General features: G+C 44.8%; 1 protein-coding gene across 1 annotated transcript in view; it reads right to left on the bottom strand.

The window, feature by feature from the left end:
- The window catches only part of Znf366 (zinc finger protein 366), a 64,568-nt gene extending 48,882 nt beyond the window's left edge, over nucleotides 1–15,686 (bottom strand). The window contains exons 1-2 of the mRNA XM_076927270.1: nucleotides 15,614–15,686; nucleotides 15,029–15,519 (exon numbers count right to left, since the gene is read on the bottom strand). The gene's annotated coding sequence lies outside the window, so the exon portion shown is untranslated. The remainder of the gene's footprint in view (nucleotides 1–15,028; nucleotides 15,520–15,613) is intronic.
- Between the last annotated feature and the right edge of the window lie 570 nt (nucleotides 15,687–16,256).

Below are 16,256 nucleotides of genomic sequence, written 5' to 3'. Positions count from 1 at the left end.
CTTTTTTCTGTTAGCAAATGTGGTCCTTGCCTGCCTGTGCTTACTGGCCACAAGCTAGGCTACCCTTCCATGTGCTCTCAGTTTAGGAAGAATGAAAATGAACTCTAAGGCCTGCTAAAGTATTCCATAAAACCCTTTATTATAACAAGAGAATCTTAATGGAAAGGGGATTGGGCATTCCTATCCTGGGAAGAGAATTTTTTTCTCTTTGAAGATTACCAAGGGGATAGGAGCTACGGGTCTTCTCAAGAGGTTATTCAAAAGACAAGATTCTGATTCATGGATGCTTAAGGTACCACAGAGTATCTACTGTGAGGCACCATGCTCTGTTGCACTGAGATCAGGAGGTGAGCATCTCAGGGGGCAAAGTTCTGCCTCTTCCCTGATAGCTCGTCTGCCCTGGGGGAAGCTTTTGTCCTTGGCTGGCTTAACATTCATATTCCTGATATTTCAGCAAGCACCATAAAGACTGTCAGATCTCAATCTGCAATATTTTCCAGGCTCCTCAGAGGGAGAACCAGCACTGGCTGTAGCTACATCACTTAGCAATCATGGACTTACTTATTCACTGGTCAATATAATCAATTAAACAATCCATCCAAAACATTTTAGGGCACTTAAATCTACTTTGGAGAAAAAAAATCTCATACCTAAAATTACAAAGTCATGTCTTTGATCCGTACTGAAAAGGGTAATCTCGGTTGATCAGTTTAGAAGACTGTGACAGGACATTGTACTCAGCATGGAGGGACAATGCCCAGAAGGTAATGGAGGCCCTGACCTTCTCAAGGGGGTTTATGTTTCACCATACCAGAGAATGGTATGTGTGGCAAAAATGTAACACCGTTGCCCACCACTAATGACTACATGCCAAGAGTATGTCATTATGATCACCAAAAAGCACACTTTGCACTTCCGCATGCCTCCCAGGATGCTACGTTGCTCCCAGCTGAGAACCATTAGCCTTAAAATATGAGAGTTGTTGAAAGTGATGCAACACAAAGCTCTCAGCGGGTCACAGAGGACCCCACTGAAGAAGAAGGAGCCAAGAAAAAGCCCACCCTAAGACTACCTTCATCCCTGCCTGCATCCTGCCTGGCCCATGAGCTTGGAGTTCAGAGAAGGCAGGGGCATCGTAAAGTTCTATGGAGTCAAGGGACCAAATTCAACTGCATGCTGTGAGCACGGAATACAATGAGTTAGAAGGGGAGAAGGGCAAGTGTACGTTGTAAGTGGGGATGTTTAGAACACATTCTCTGATGATAGAAACCAGCTGGCCTAAGATCTGAGGCAGGGACCTCGTAGGCTGTCCTACAGAAAAGAATCAGGCCAGTCTAAGTATCATTTCAGCATCCATGGTATCTGCCCACCTGGGGACCTGTCATGCCTATTGGGAACTCTGCCTGTGTTTTAGGTTGTTGTGATTATTTGGGGAGAAGAGAACAGACGATGCAAGAAAGAGAAAGTAACACTTATGGTGTACCTAGTATGGCCAGACAAGGTTCTAAGTATGTTCAAGTGTCTTACATCACGAAGGTTGATGATAAAGAACAAACATGCATTCAGAAGGCGGGCGGGGCGGGGCGGGGCGGGGCGGGGCGGGGGCGGGGGCGGGGGCGGGGCTTAGATTTGAACTCTGTCTTCTTACCAACTATAACAATTGTTTAATCTCTAAGCCTCAGATTTTTGTCTTAATGCAGAAGAAAAATGAGTAGTGGAGAAAACCAATAACTCACCCTTTAGGGTGATTATAATATTTCATGAAGTGAGAAAGATAAAGGGTATCAAACAAGGGAGAAGTTCCACTAGCATTTGGTCTTTCCTAACACTGTTCGGATATTCTCGGGGCTATGCAGATGAAGGGAGGAGCCTGGAGACAAGGTTAGGGCTGGAGATTAAGAAAAAATTTTAAAAAAAGATAAATCTCTAGTTCTCACTCCAAGCTTCTCCAGTGCTTTGAAAGAGACAACCACAGTGGTTGCTCTCACCTTGAAAAGGGGCCCAGGATGCTTGTCTCTGTTCTTCACAGGTTAAGACTATTAGAACGACAAAGGGTAGGAAACGCTCTGTCTCAGGTCAATGGGCAGGACAGAGAGAGAGAGAGAGCACGCACGGGAATACAGGCTGCTGATAGGAAGACGGAGAGCTACCCCCTATGTACATGGCTGAGGTCACCTGTAAGTTATGGAATCACGTTAGAAGCCTGGAAACTTGGTGCCTTACGTTTAAATATTTGAAGAGATGACACTTAGAAAGAGTGTATGGCAGTGGGCAGAAACAGGGCTGGTAGAAGTGTTCATTTGAATTCCATCCCAGATCGCTACTAATTTTCTGGAGGCTTTGAATTCAATCTTATTTATTTGAAGGTCTGTAGCACCAGCAGGGAACCTCCCCAACATGGGGTGGCCAAGGAACAGTAGGGGACATGGTGGTGAGAATAATTGTTCTCAGTCCTCAGAAAGAGTTCTCAGAAAAGTGACTAACTCTCAGAAATGTATTATTTCTCCATTAGCTGACTTGCCTGCAATTCTGTTTTTTTAAAATGATGTCAGCCTGTACCGAACTCAGGACAAAGTGATCCACTTTTAAACTCTAACATTGGGCTCTTCTCTCTCATAGTCAGAAACCTCAAGTCACGCGACACCCTGTTAATATATGCAATTTTTATGTATCAATTAGATAAACTTAATTAACAATTTAACCCCCACCATTGCAAACACTGTAACACTCAAGCTAACTGTTTCTACTAAGCCAGAAGTTTACTGATACAAGGAGCTAAATATCCAACCATGAGATGATATGGAAGTGAAATTATCAGCTGGCTAAATATCAAGTCTGCTGTGCAACGAAAGGTCACTTAAGACCTTTGACCCTTGCTTAGCAAGCTTCCCTTTGACCCTCTGGTACTGTGGCCCTCAGCATTTGGTTTGTATCGAGAAGCACCATTCTGCTTTTCTCTTCCAGTTCAGGAAGAGCCCATGGGCCCATGGGCTTGTTTCCTCTCACGGCCACTGGTGATGGAGAGAAAAGTGTGCTACAAACCAGCTCTAAGCCCAAGCTCAAGATGTGGCTCCCTTGCGTGTGGATTTTGATGCAACAAATACATCAGGGACATAAACTTGGAAAGTCAACTGAACCTGAAGACCCAGAAACATGTCTGTCCTGTGGGCTGAGCTTCCCCAAAGACTCCTCCAGGGGAGCGAGCATCTGCACACAGCCTGCCTCTATGCCTGGCCGGGACCGAGGAACTGTGAGTGAGGAACTACATATCCCCAGCTGCCCTGCTTCCTTATTCACGTTTTCTCTCATTAACTCCATGTCAGAATGTCTGCTCAGCCTCAACCATGTGTCAAAAGCAGTTGACAAGCGGCGCCTAAGCAGTGTTTGCTGAGCGTTTCCCGTGTGACAAGACCATGTTAGAGATACCAAGTGTGCTTGTTCATGTGACTGTCAACAGCATCTTCATTTGTCAATGAGGGAACTAAACCATGAAGAGAGTGAAGGTTGCCCAAGGTCATATACAAAGTGAAAGAAAGAGCCGTGACTTTGGAGATGGTTTGAAGATAAAGAACTAGAACAAACACTTCTAAACAGTTTGGTCAAACACACGAGGTTGGAAAAGCTCGGTGTCATCAAAATCTTGCCACAAAGCAGACCTCTACCTCTGTGTTAGTAAACTGCAGGTTCAGTTTCAGAAATGGATCCCAGACTTCTCAGCATGCTGATGCTTCAAAAATTTGAAAACTAAATCTATTTTACAAAGCCCTGAGGAGTCTGAAAAAGTACAAAATAAATGAAAGCTCTTTTGAATTTAACATCTTTACATTAAAACAGCTTGTTTGTAGACACTGGGGAGCTGATACCTGTAGATCCCCTGAGATCCACTGTGCTAACCTCTGCTGAGGTACTTGTCGTCTCTGAGCCTTGGTTTCCCCATCTCTAAAGTAGGGATGATATGAGATGTTGTTTTAAGCCTCTCACAGAATTTGCGTGACATCATCATGAATCCAGAGGACTTACTTCTCTCTGGGACAGTGTGAAATGGTTCACCATACAGTCGTTGGCCTATCTAGTTCTCATGTGGTTAGAGAAAACAGACACCCTTGAGAGAACGGGTTCACAGAACAAAGCTCTAAACGTGCCTTTTAAGTTCTAGTTCAAGAATAAGACCTGATAACAGATAAAGTAGAGTCTGTGTCAAAGGGGCCAACTGCAACCTCACAGGCACACAGGGGACATTCACCCCACTTAAAAAGGCATCAGAGATATTACTGTAGCAAGGGGTGTGTGTTGGGGCAGACTGCTGTGTTTAGCGAAATGCTTGAAGTCACTGGGATCCAGAGAGAACCAGCTGGATTGAGATAGTCTCTCTGCAAACTAAAACTGCAGTTGAAACAGGAGGTGTCCACCTTATGGCGATAGGGGATTTTGGGTTCAATTCCGTTTGATTTGGAAACATAACTAAGACTTGCTGGTGACCACTGCGGAGAGGTTACACACAGTCCTGACATGAGTGTTTGACAGTATTTCACGCTGATAAAATTAAAGGCTCATTCAGCTTGCAAACTGAAACCCATGGTCACCTAGCTACTTCAAGCCTCTGCACAAAGTTACAATCGCATAGCTCTTGGCCACATCCAACTCAGTTCCAGGCTGTCACAGACTCCAAGAGACAGACTCCTAGAAGTCAGTTTCCCTAGGTAACATCAGCTTGATGGCAGCAGAACATATTGTAGCCTCTTCCTTTGACTTGTGGGAATGCAAAATAGATAGATAGATAGATAGATAGATAGATAGATAGATAGATAGATAGAATTAAGTCACCCCATCTACCTAACAAGCTCTAATTGCAGGCCTAATGAGTCCTCAGACTGACTTAAGGCCTCTCTTTTCTCTTGCCCTGAGCAAAGCAGCCATTTCATGGACAAGGACAGTTCCACTTCATAATCAAAGGTCTCCAATATAGCACTCAGATGTGAGGCCCTAACTGCTCTAAGCGATCACAAGGTCCTGTCCTCTCAGTTGTCATCTCAAGAGCACCCACTGTACCATCCAATTCCTGCCATTCGATATACCTGAGAGGTGAACAGTCTGTGGTTACAGTGCTGGCAAGCAAGATGGCTGCTATTCGTCTCAAGCAGCTAGCCTTAGCCTTAGCGGGTGCTTGGGATTCTTCCTGTCTTGCTGCTGTGCCCCCTGGCTTCCTAGGCTGCCAGCTCACCCAGCTTTTGCCTGCCAAGGGAACAGGAACTAATGGACAAGGAGGCTTTGCCCACTTTAGTTACATTTTGTTACATTTTACATTTTGTTACATTTTACATTTTGTTACACTTAGTTGCATTTTGTTACAAGTTGGTGGCAAGAGAAAAAGAAAACCATGAGGTCATTTTTAAAGAATGACAGGAATTAAAGCCAGATGCATCCTTAGACATTACTGGTCCAACCTGTTCACTTGTCAGCTGAGGCATGGCAGCTGCGTCACGTGGCTAAGGTCCCGGGATTAGTAACCTGCCATGCCTGAGGTGGAAATCAAGACTATTCTCTCTCTCTCTCTCTCTCTCTCTCTCTCTCTCTCTCTCTCTCTCTCTCTCTCTCTCTCTCTCTCATCTCTTTCCCAAAGGGAAATTCCATTAGTAAGTCTACCATATCTTTCTATAGATATCCTATCCTATGCAAACTAACTAGACTTTTGGTTTTGGTTCGCTTACAGAAATGATCCATCCACAGGACTGAGGCATTGTGGCCTTCTCCTGAACCATACAGGTTGAAGATTGTTCTTTCAGGAGGACAAAAAGATTTGCATAATTCTCCCTGCTCTTGTTATTTATTCAACTTTATTGAGGTATAATTTACATAGTATAAAACTAAGTGTTTTTTTAAATATTCAGTGTGATGCACTTTAGAAAGCTCAACTATCACCAAAATCCAGCTTTAGAGTAATGTCACCAATCTCAAACATTTCTTTATACCTACTGTACGTCCAACTCCAGCTCCAGAAAAGGGCAAATCAAATTTCTGTCTCTATCATTTTGTGCTTCTAGAAATTTTATATGGATAAAAGCTGTCAGCATTTCTTGTATGTCAGGATCCTTCAGTAGTATTGTGCCTGGATCCTTTGATTCAAGGGATGGCTCTGAGATTCACAGTACAGGCTGTATCAGGAGCCGTTTTCCAATCCTGAGCAGTATTCCATCGCATAAACATGACAGATTCTACTAACAAACTCATGGTCCAATGGATTATTGTTAGTTTGGAATTCTTATAAGCAATTCTCTTGTGACCAGGTCAAACTTTCATTTAAACATGCTATGAGTTCCATGGTGGGTATGTATCTTCTACCGTTCCCAACGTGTCAGTGCCTTTTATGTTCCCACCATAGGTGTTCAGCAAGAGTCCAGGCTGCACGCCCTTGCCTGCTCTGTCCATCCTCTTGTCTTGGAACATTTAAGTTTGTGCACAAACGCACCCCAGAATGAGTCAAGTCTGACAGTGCTCGTCCATTTCTGTATTTCCTCTTTAAGTACACATTCAGAAAATGTCATCCATTGTTAGTGGGGCTGATGTATCATTATTAAATTCAAACAGTACTTTTCTTTTGTTTTGTTTTGTGTTTTGAGACAGGTTTTCTCTGTGTAGCCCTGACTGTCCTGGAACTCACTCTGTAGACCAGGCTGCCCTTGACCTGACTCTACCTCCCCAAGTGCTGGCATTAAAGGCATGCACCACTGCCTCCTGGTTTAAACAGTTTTTTATATATTCTGGAAATAAAATCTTTAATGTCTGGTAATGTTTTGAAAATATTTCCCCTCCTTTGTGACACTTCATTTTTCGAATGCTATCTTTTTCTTTAAGGACAATTTTTTTTTTTTTTTTTTTTTTTTTTTTTTTAGTTTTTGTTAAATCCCAACTTATCTATTATTTCAATTGATTTTGTGTGTGTGTGTGTGTGTGTGTGTGTGTGTGTGTGTGTCATAATAAGACATCTTTGTCCAACCAAAGTTACAAGCATTTTTCATTTAGAAACCTGACATTTTTAGGTCACGGCAGAGCCTAGATACAAGTGTGTTAAAGTGCTATCTGTGTCAGTCATATGGGTGGAAACTGACATCTGGGTTTGTATTTTCCTATTATGCAATGGGTTGTGTATTGTTCACTTTTTATATGTTTACAAGTCAGCTACATCTCATTTTATGTGCAGTGTGTGTTCTGTGCCATTTCCTCCTGTTTCTGTTTCCGCAAAGCATTATGTGATACACTCTGCAAATGTTCCCACAGGTTTCTGGTTATTTGTTTATTGAGTTTAAGACTGAAGAAGCTTTTTGTTGTGATGCAATAAAATGTAGAATAAGTACCCAGGCTTCCTCTGGGTCAAACTGGAAAGAACGTCCCTAATCTTGGATTCAAAAACATGAATCTCTCATTTGTTCTAATGTTTTATACATATGTGTAAGGGTTAAAAAAACGTTTTTTGATACAGGGTCTCATTATGTGGCCCTGACTGGTCTGAAACTCCATATATAGGCTAGGTTGGCCTCGAACTCACGGAGATCTGTCTTTCTGTGTTTTCCAAGAGCTGGGATTATGTGCTTTAAAAAAATGTGTGTGTGTGTGTGTGTGTGTGTGTGTGTGTGTGTGTGTGTGGTTTTATTCACTTGAGTGCAGTATCCATGGAAACCAGGAGAAGTATCCAATTCTCTGGAGTTGGAATAACAGGCAGTTATGTACCATCTGTTATGGGTAGCTGGGGTCCTCTAGAAGAGCAGCAGAAACCCTTCCTTAACCCTTAAGCCACCTTCCCACTCCCTGTTCTTTCAGTTTTAAAAGACAACATGGTAATGCAACTTTAGAGTCATAGTATGTTTTGATTTTAACAGTTGATCTCTCTTGTCTATTTGAAATTTATTTTCATTTGAGAAATACAGCATGAAGTGGGTTCATTTTTCTCAAATAGCTGTCTGATTCTCATGACTTTTACTCTCTCCTTGGCCTCACACAGGAGGGCAGATGAAACACTTTATGAATTGTTTACAGGAGCCCTTAGCTCATCTCTGGCCTTTTCCTGGCGCCTCACGCTAATGAAATTCAAATTGTAGCAAACACCACCAAGAAAAATGCATGAAGCTCAGTGTATAGAGGACTAAGAATCGGCCCTTCTTCTCAGCTATGATGTTCTCAAGTTAAATACATAATTTATGGTTAATATTTGGGTTCTTCATCTTCTATGAAGGCTGGTGATTCTGAATAGGTGTGTGCTCTTACAGACTGTGTGTGTAAGACTCTGTGCCACGTTCACACGGGGCAGCAGTAAACCAGGTCTCCCTTCCAAGACAGCCAAGGCAATTGCAGAACAACTACATTTAGTATTTGACATCCAGAAAATGGGGTGGGATCGGCTCCACGGGAAACATCCTCAAAGGCACACACTGCAGATACAACCCTGAGACATTTCTCTATTAGGAGAGACTGAGGGCCTAAGGGAGTTAGTGTAAGTCACGCTGCATGGCCCTGCGACAGGGAAAGGTTTTGGAGACAAATGGAATGGGTTCATCTTCTTCCAAACAGTGTGTTAGGCAGGACCTTCTTTTCTAAAAGGTAGGCTCAACCTGCAAGCTCAGACCTGGGGCCTAGGCTGCAGCCAGGAGACGAGACTCTGTTTCTAAAGTTCTCCGACCCATGACCAGAGACAAGAGATTGCACAAGAAAGACCTGGTGTACCATGAGGGCTCTGGGCCACACAGGAGGGGATGCTCCATTGCATGTGCACTACCAGTGTTCCATAGGGGGCTGAAAAGATGATAGCCACAGTAGATGGGCCTTGTAAAACCTCCCCCTCCCAAAAAAAGTCTTAGGACTTCACGCATTCTTCTTGTCCCACAAAGCCCCATTCCAGTATTTTAGGAACTTCGTCTCAACAGACTAAGTACAGAACTCCTGAGTAAGCGCAATGGATCAATATATACATTTTTATCTTAATGCTAGAAGGTCCTGCTCTTTGTTACTTTACCTTCATTGAGAACCAAGAGGTAGAGAGGGATGCCACAACTAAGATTGGTCAGGAAAAAAAAATAGAGCATTGGGCCCTGCCGCAACAGATGCCCCACGGGAGATTTGAAACCCCCAAAGTTCCTCTGCTCCCCGCACTGCTGTGGACGTGGGCCAGTAAAGGAGGAGAAGCCACTGGGTCCCTCCAGGCAGAGGCCTCTTGGGTCCCAGCTGCAGCATGCAGAGGCTCTTCCTGTCCTCTCCCTGCTCTTTCCGCTGCTCCCTTTCCCCACCCTTGCAACAATAGCCCCTTCTTGACTTCTGTTCTGAGAGAGAACGGTGAGTCCCCAGCAAAAAGGAAACTCTAAGGATTCTTTCCGCAGACTTTTCTAGATGAGGGGAGTGAAGTATGTGTCCTGGCATCTCCTCTTTGGCTCTGATGCTGGACACAGAATCCCTGAGACGCTGGTCTGACAGTGGGGTTTGATGTCCTCATTCTGAAGATTTCTAGAGAGAAGACACGAGCAGAGCTTTCTCCCTCTCCCTGTCCCTCTGTCTGTCCCTTTCTCTGTCTTTTTCTCCCTGTCTCTCTGTCTGTCCTCCTCCCCCTCTTTTTCTCCCCCCCCCTTCTTTCTTACTCTTCCCCCCTCTCTCTTATTTTTAGCTGTCTTTTTCTGTGCTGGAAACTAAACCCAACAGTTTTATTTAATTGGTTCTCAGACTACTGTAATGGCAGATCTCCTTTTTAGAGTAGTGTATCCCCAGATTGTCACCACTGCCTGGCCTTTGGGTTTCTCCTTCCTGGGTTGCTGGCTTGGGCAATGGGCAAAGCCTTGCTTTGCTACCCCACCCCAGATTCCTGCTATCTTCCAGAAGGGATCTGCCTGGGTACTTCGATTTTTTTGGCACCTAAGGCACATTAGAAAACAATACCCTGGACTGGTACCCCCTGAGGATTGTGATCTTTGGGGAGGAGTCTGTGTGCTTGTCGATACCACAACATGCACGTCAAATGTTGCGCCGGTCCTATTGTCTTAGACAGGGTCACAGTTGACAGAGGTTTGGTAATGCTGAAACAGGGGCCTGCATCCCCCTGTGTACAGCAGTAAACCCCCTACACTGGTGCTGCCTGGATTAGAACACGAAGCAGAAGCATGTGGAATGGTGATTTGGAGTTTGATGGTTAAAAGAGACGAGCAGGTCTGGGGTGGGGCCTGAGGGTCCACATTACTAACAGATTTTGGGTGATGTCCTTCTGAGGATCCTCGGGCCACACTGCGGGGTCCTGCCTGAAGGAGTGTGCCAATTTTTAAGTGTGCCAATCTGTATGTCAGCTACAGATGCCCTTCCTTTCTTAATGAGGAAGTTGAATACAAGTGACATCACTTTGGGGAAACTCTCAGGTTGAAGATGAAAGAGAAAGACCCCTGCCGCCTACAGCAGGAAACACTGATGTACGTGGAGCTGAACAGGTCCAAACCTGGTCAGGACTCTGCCACAAATATGATCTCTGGTTACATCAGTCCCTGACTTGGTACCCACAGACACAGAGAAGGAGGTCATCATGGGGCCACAATATATAAAAGAAAACAGGTGAGTGGACCAGAACAGCTTTCCTGTGTTGACCCTGGTCCTAAGGAGACAGGGTTCATCAATACAAACAGACAGTGCTTTTTCAGGCCCTACTATAATAGCAAAAACCCTGGGCCCTGTTGTCAGATGTAATGAAATCACCTCCAATCCCACTGGCTGTTCAACATTTCTGTTTTCCACTCTAAATTTGCCAAATAAATGTGAGGCTGAAACCAGCCATTATTGCCTTGTCTTGACAGGTTTTCACTTGTCTTGACAGGTTTTAATGAAGTGAAACGTATTCAACAAGGGTCTCCCACTTCTCTCCTGAGTTTGCACCATGGTGTGCTGTGCTCCCCAGCCACGACCTCCTTTAATTGGCATGCACAGCCTTGCCTTCAAAATTCACAAGAGTATTGTGTTCATTCTCTCAAGGCTGAATCCTGCCTCATAGCTCTTCAGTCCAGGGAAAACAAACAGTCGTTCTTTCCCTTGCCAAAAACAATTTGCTAACCCATCATCTGCCCAGAAGATGAATGGAATATAAAATGCAGCCAATAGTCTCTCAGTATCTCTCCAGTAAGTATCTATCTCCCATGAGCAAGTAGACGGGTTACCTGCAATTGTGACCCTTTAACACACACGCAGTGGCCCCTTACGTTACAGTAGAAAAAAAAACCCGTAGAATTCCAGTCTGCTCCAGTGTGGAACTGCCAAGCTGGCAGTGTGAGGTTAGCTAGGCCTTCCCTTGGCCCAAAGCTTGACCTGTTTTTTATTCCCTTAACTAATTAATCGCTTCATTTGGCATGACATAAAGAGAGCTCATTCCACTGGACGGCCCATTCGTTTATAATTCATCGATTCAACAAATATTTGTTTTGCATGATTTTATGCTATGTGCTGTTCTAGACCCTGATATGACAAATGACAGAAGCCGGTCCCTCTCCTGTGGTTCTCACCTACTCTCATCTCTGACTTTATCCAGCCCTGTCATCTCCACACAGAAAACAGAGGTCCAAGCAAGTAAAGAAGTCTTATAAAGGAGCGGCAGAGGCTGGATCAGAACACATATGCTCTGGCGTCTGATCTGGCCTTTATCTTTAACACCACTCCACGCTGAAAGGCACTTTTTCACAGAGGTGTGGAGTGCCCAGCTCGAAATTGTTTTTCTTAGGTTGATGTCCGAATCAGTCTCCATTGTATCAGAACCTTTATTCTAAAGCAAGTGTCTCAAGAACTTGGGCTTTGGGTGGTAGAGTCCGGCTCATTTCCGCGTTGCCTGTTTTGTGTTTGAAAAGCAGAGGGAAGTTTGGGAGCTAAATAAAAGTATCATTTTTACTTGATGAGCTAACAGACTTGCTGCTGGTGAAGCTTAGAGAGAAAGAGAAACAACAGTTGGTTCACAAGCACCTCCTCCCCAACCCAAGGTGCACACACCCAGTGCTGGCTGACACCTTCCTACTGATGAATCTGAGGGGGAGAGCTTGCAGCTAATGGTTAGGAAGAGGGAGCAGCTCCTTGTGTCTCTTCTACTTGCTCTTCCCCCCTCCCCGAGTTGTGGCACGGCCACCATCATCTTCAGAATGAGTGTCTGCAATCCTGCAGAGCCAGGGAAAAGGTCACCGCAGTGAAAACCATGAACATGGGGAAGTGGGTGGAAGGAAGCACGGATGTCGGCAGCACCATCCAGCTATCTTCCCACATACATCTCAGTGCAGAAGTTTGGTCCCAAAGGAAGCCTTTCCCATCAGTGAAGGCTGGAGTGCAGATGTCACTATATGCAGCTAAGGCCGACCGAACTTCTGCCTTCAAGACAGATGGACATGGACCATTAGTGTGTCCAACAATACCAGACTTCTGTATCGTGTGATTTCAAGGCTCGGAATAGGTGTATTCAGTGTGTGCCCAACTTGAAAATTATAAGGAATGATCTCTTCTGATAGAATTTTTGGTATAGTGTCAAGCAAGAGTAAATACACGACAGGAATTTAGTCTTCCAATCTGTCCAAACACGAGCCACCTAAATATTAATATATGACTCTGAAAAAGAGCACAGCCAGAAATGGCTGACTCCTAAGAGTTCCTGAGTATTGGGCTAGCTGCTTTCTAGCCATGATTTCACTTAATCCTCAGGACACTTTGTGTTAAAGCAGTTTTACATTTGGGAGACACAGACTTAGGTTAGAGACCTGATCCAAACCCCCTCCATCAGTGAATGACAAATTTGAAACTCAAGCTCAATTTGTTTCTGTGTCCCATCCTCTTCACGTTCTGCTTGCTCTGACTTGAGACATGCATGCACACATAGCCCTGTGGGGTACAGACCATGATGTGATCTAAACAGTATTTAACTAAGCGTGGGGCAAAGACTAGGAGAAGAACATGTACCTAGCACGCACCCTAAGTTCAACCCTTAACACCCCCCAGATGCAGAAGACACACTGGTAATTTAGCCATTGGTACTGTAAATTAGCTATTATTAAAATGGTACCATTTTGGCATAAAATTAATTAGTGACCTATTGTATGAACTAGGTTCTGGATCATTCTGAACTGGAATTTCCCTTGCTATCAAAAGGGAGCCTATGATGTCCCTAAAGAGGAATCGATCTGGAAATTTCCACAAATGTCAACTCACTCTTTGGAGTTGAGGAAAAAATAGAGTAGCAGTGACCTAAGCTAATGTCACTGAAGTTTTTCCTGAACCCCACCCCCACCCCCACAGTATCCAGCAGCTATCCTAGCAATGACCTCACGACTCCCAGCTTCTTAGTCTTGGCCCCCAGGAAGGAACACAGCAAACATAGTCTTCCCCACATTTGCCTGACTTGTCTTTAAATAGAGTGGCCCTGAAGCTGTTTTTCTCTCCGTTGCATCCCATCGGGCATGGCATTAATAATATCAGGAGAAATGAAACCGAAAGGAGCGGAGCAGGATTGCGTGCTGCCCCGCACTTCTCCTGGGGTCACAATTGGCGAATCCTAGTGCAAAATGTCCTGGAAGCTGCTGCCCTGAGATGCATGGGCATGTGTTGGCTGGGGCAGGTGGTGGGAGAGTTGGGCACCTCTGGGAGAGCTGGGCACCACGGGGAGAGCTAGGCACCGCTGGCCACTACTCCTTAAGGGGCAACTGCTAATCCTGTATCTTTCGTGTAGCTTGTTTTATAGGGATTCTAGGGAAAGTCTCTTTAAAAAAAAAATTCATCTGTTAACAGAACATACCCTACATTAACCATCCAGTTCTACTAGACTGTCTCATCTTCATTAAGGTGACAGCTCAGTTTCGAATAAAGATTAATTACTCAATTGTGGTTAAAACATAATCTGGCCAAATTAATTTTAAAATGTCAAATTACTTTTATTATGCTGCTCATAGCCTGAGGATTTCAACACGTATATACCTTAGGAATGGATGGTTTGAGAAGTACGAATAGTCATTGCCTTCTATCCACCCAGCACCTCACTGGATTAAATTATTAATAGCAGCCATGCCCCAGTCTTGGCTTGACCTTACTAACCTATTTTTGACAGCGTGATGCCGACTCCCTCTTGGCTTGCCAGAATAAGTTCTTGGTAACATTATCCTCGCTGACAAATGCAATGGAAGCATCTTAGACATTTAACCGCTGGTGGCACAGTGTATGTATAAGCCCAACTACCTTGCTGTGTTCTATTTGGTGCTTTTAGAAAAGCAGATTCTCGGTGACTATTTTTCAATTGCATCCGTGGCTTAGCTTCTCATTCTTCCTGACACACGCAATCAATCTAAATCCTCCCACTCCAGTCGCACAGTGATTTCCAAAACTGAAGTTATATGCCCTCAAATCCCTGTCTTCCTTTGTGTGACACATGACACTCCGCATTGACAGTGGACAGTACATTTACATTCAACCCACATGGGGCACCTATCTCTCGAATCTCCAACACTCACTATTCCAAAGAGGTATTCCCTTCCTTTCCCTCCTTCCTCAGGGACAGAGCAATAGTCATATATGAACAGTTCTCTTTGACGAGGTGAACTACAGAATGGAAAGAAAAAAAAAAAAAAACAGGAGAAAGATACCTCAAGTCAGACAATATACCAAAACCCCTGAGTGGATCACAGTTCTCAACAGACACCCCAAGAGGGTTCCCAGGAGGCAGTCCTGGGAGCAGTGACCCACTCCAGTGGGGCACACCACATGTCCCAATGGTTCCCAGTTAACCCAAGTTGCCTGTGACAAAACAATTCCGATTTAACACAGCAACTTCCTCAGCCCCAACATAATTCCATCTCCACTTCTGCCAAGCCTCAGCTCTGCAAAGTGTTAGTATTCTCTTCTGCAAAGAGGCATGAGCGTACTCTCTAGGCCAGCCGTCAATCACACCTTTTGATTAAAGAGCAGGCCAGGGAGGTGGTTTCTGTGGAAGATGCCAGGTCAGTCTCCATTGCAAGGACATTGAAATGAAGGTAGAAAGGAATACGTGGTCACTTACCAGCTCCTGAGGCCTGAGAGGCAGCAGCCCCGCTGCTTTACCTGGTCTCTCGCTGTCTCTGTCTTTCCCTCTCTCTCTCCCTCTTTCTCTTGTGTACCGATTGCAGGGAACTTAAAGAACTCGCAGGGACAGTGTTTGAAATGACTTAAGAAGGAGAACAGGAACAATACTCCGTTCTCTTTTTCTCAGATGAGTACCTTCGGGAAGAAGGAAGGAAGGGAGGGGAGAGGGCGGAAGTCAACAACCCTTCGCTTTCCTGAAAAAAAAATAAGGAAACAGAAGATAGACATCTCATTTTCTCTTAAACAAAATGTTGGAAGGGGAGGGGGAAGAAAGAAAGAAAAGCTTTACAAAAGTGAATTCCTCAAATATGCTCTCTGCCCTGGGAGCTTTCATGACACAGAAACTCCTGAGTGGTCCTGTCCTGTTCAAACAAATGCAGGTTCTCCTGGTCACAGCCTCTGGTATCTGGCTTGCAGAACTGACACAGCCTAAAAGGAACAAATCATGTCGTGTCAACTCTGACTCTCAGCTGGGGAAAGTTTGGGCTGCTGTGCTAACCAAGAGGGAACCTGCAGCCTTTACCAAAGGGCACCGTGGCTGACCGCTCAGGCCTTTTCGACTTTTCCTAGCTGCTTTGAAACACCAGCATTGCTCCAGTTCCTTGGCCAGCTCTAGGTCCTTCAAGTTCCTCACAATCAAACAGCAGATTTATGCAGTGCCCACTAGGATCTGTGCACTGGGCCAAGTCCAGTTCCATCTTTGCTGAAGGATGAAAAAGGAAAAGAAGCCACTTAGCGCGGTGTTGCCAGCCACGGTTCGTTCCGACTGTTGTTTACACTGTCCTGTCCTTCTTGGCGGTAGTCACCTCTGGAGCACTGGAAGGAGGGTGCTAATTTGTTTTGAAAATACTGTGAAACAGCTGAAGTCTTAAATAAATCAATCTCTGTTTTTGGAAGAGGAGGGGAAAGCTGGGTAGGAGCAGAAAATGGGATGAGCATCGGTTACTGAAGATGGTAGCTGGGGAATGAACTGGCAGATTGAGCTGGGACTCAGTGGGCAGGCCTGGGCTCTGTGAGCAATGCTGCACTTACAGAAGGAGTTAGGGCTCAGTGGGCAAGCCTGGGCTTTCTGAAGGATACATGCACTGACAGAGGGAGCTGGGGCTCAGTGGTCAAGCCTGGGCTCTATGAGCAGTGCTGCAGTGACAGAGGGAGATGAGGCCAAA

The sequence above is a fragment of the Arvicanthis niloticus genome, chromosome 29, assembly GCF_011762505.2.
Source record: "Arvicanthis niloticus isolate mArvNil1 chromosome 29, mArvNil1.pat.X, whole genome shotgun sequence".
In the NCBI taxonomy this organism is placed as follows: domain Eukaryota; kingdom Metazoa; phylum Chordata; class Mammalia; order Rodentia; family Muridae; genus Arvicanthis; species Arvicanthis niloticus.
The sequence above is the reverse complement of the archived record's forward strand: the minus strand, read 5'-3'. Positions and strand labels throughout refer to the sequence as shown.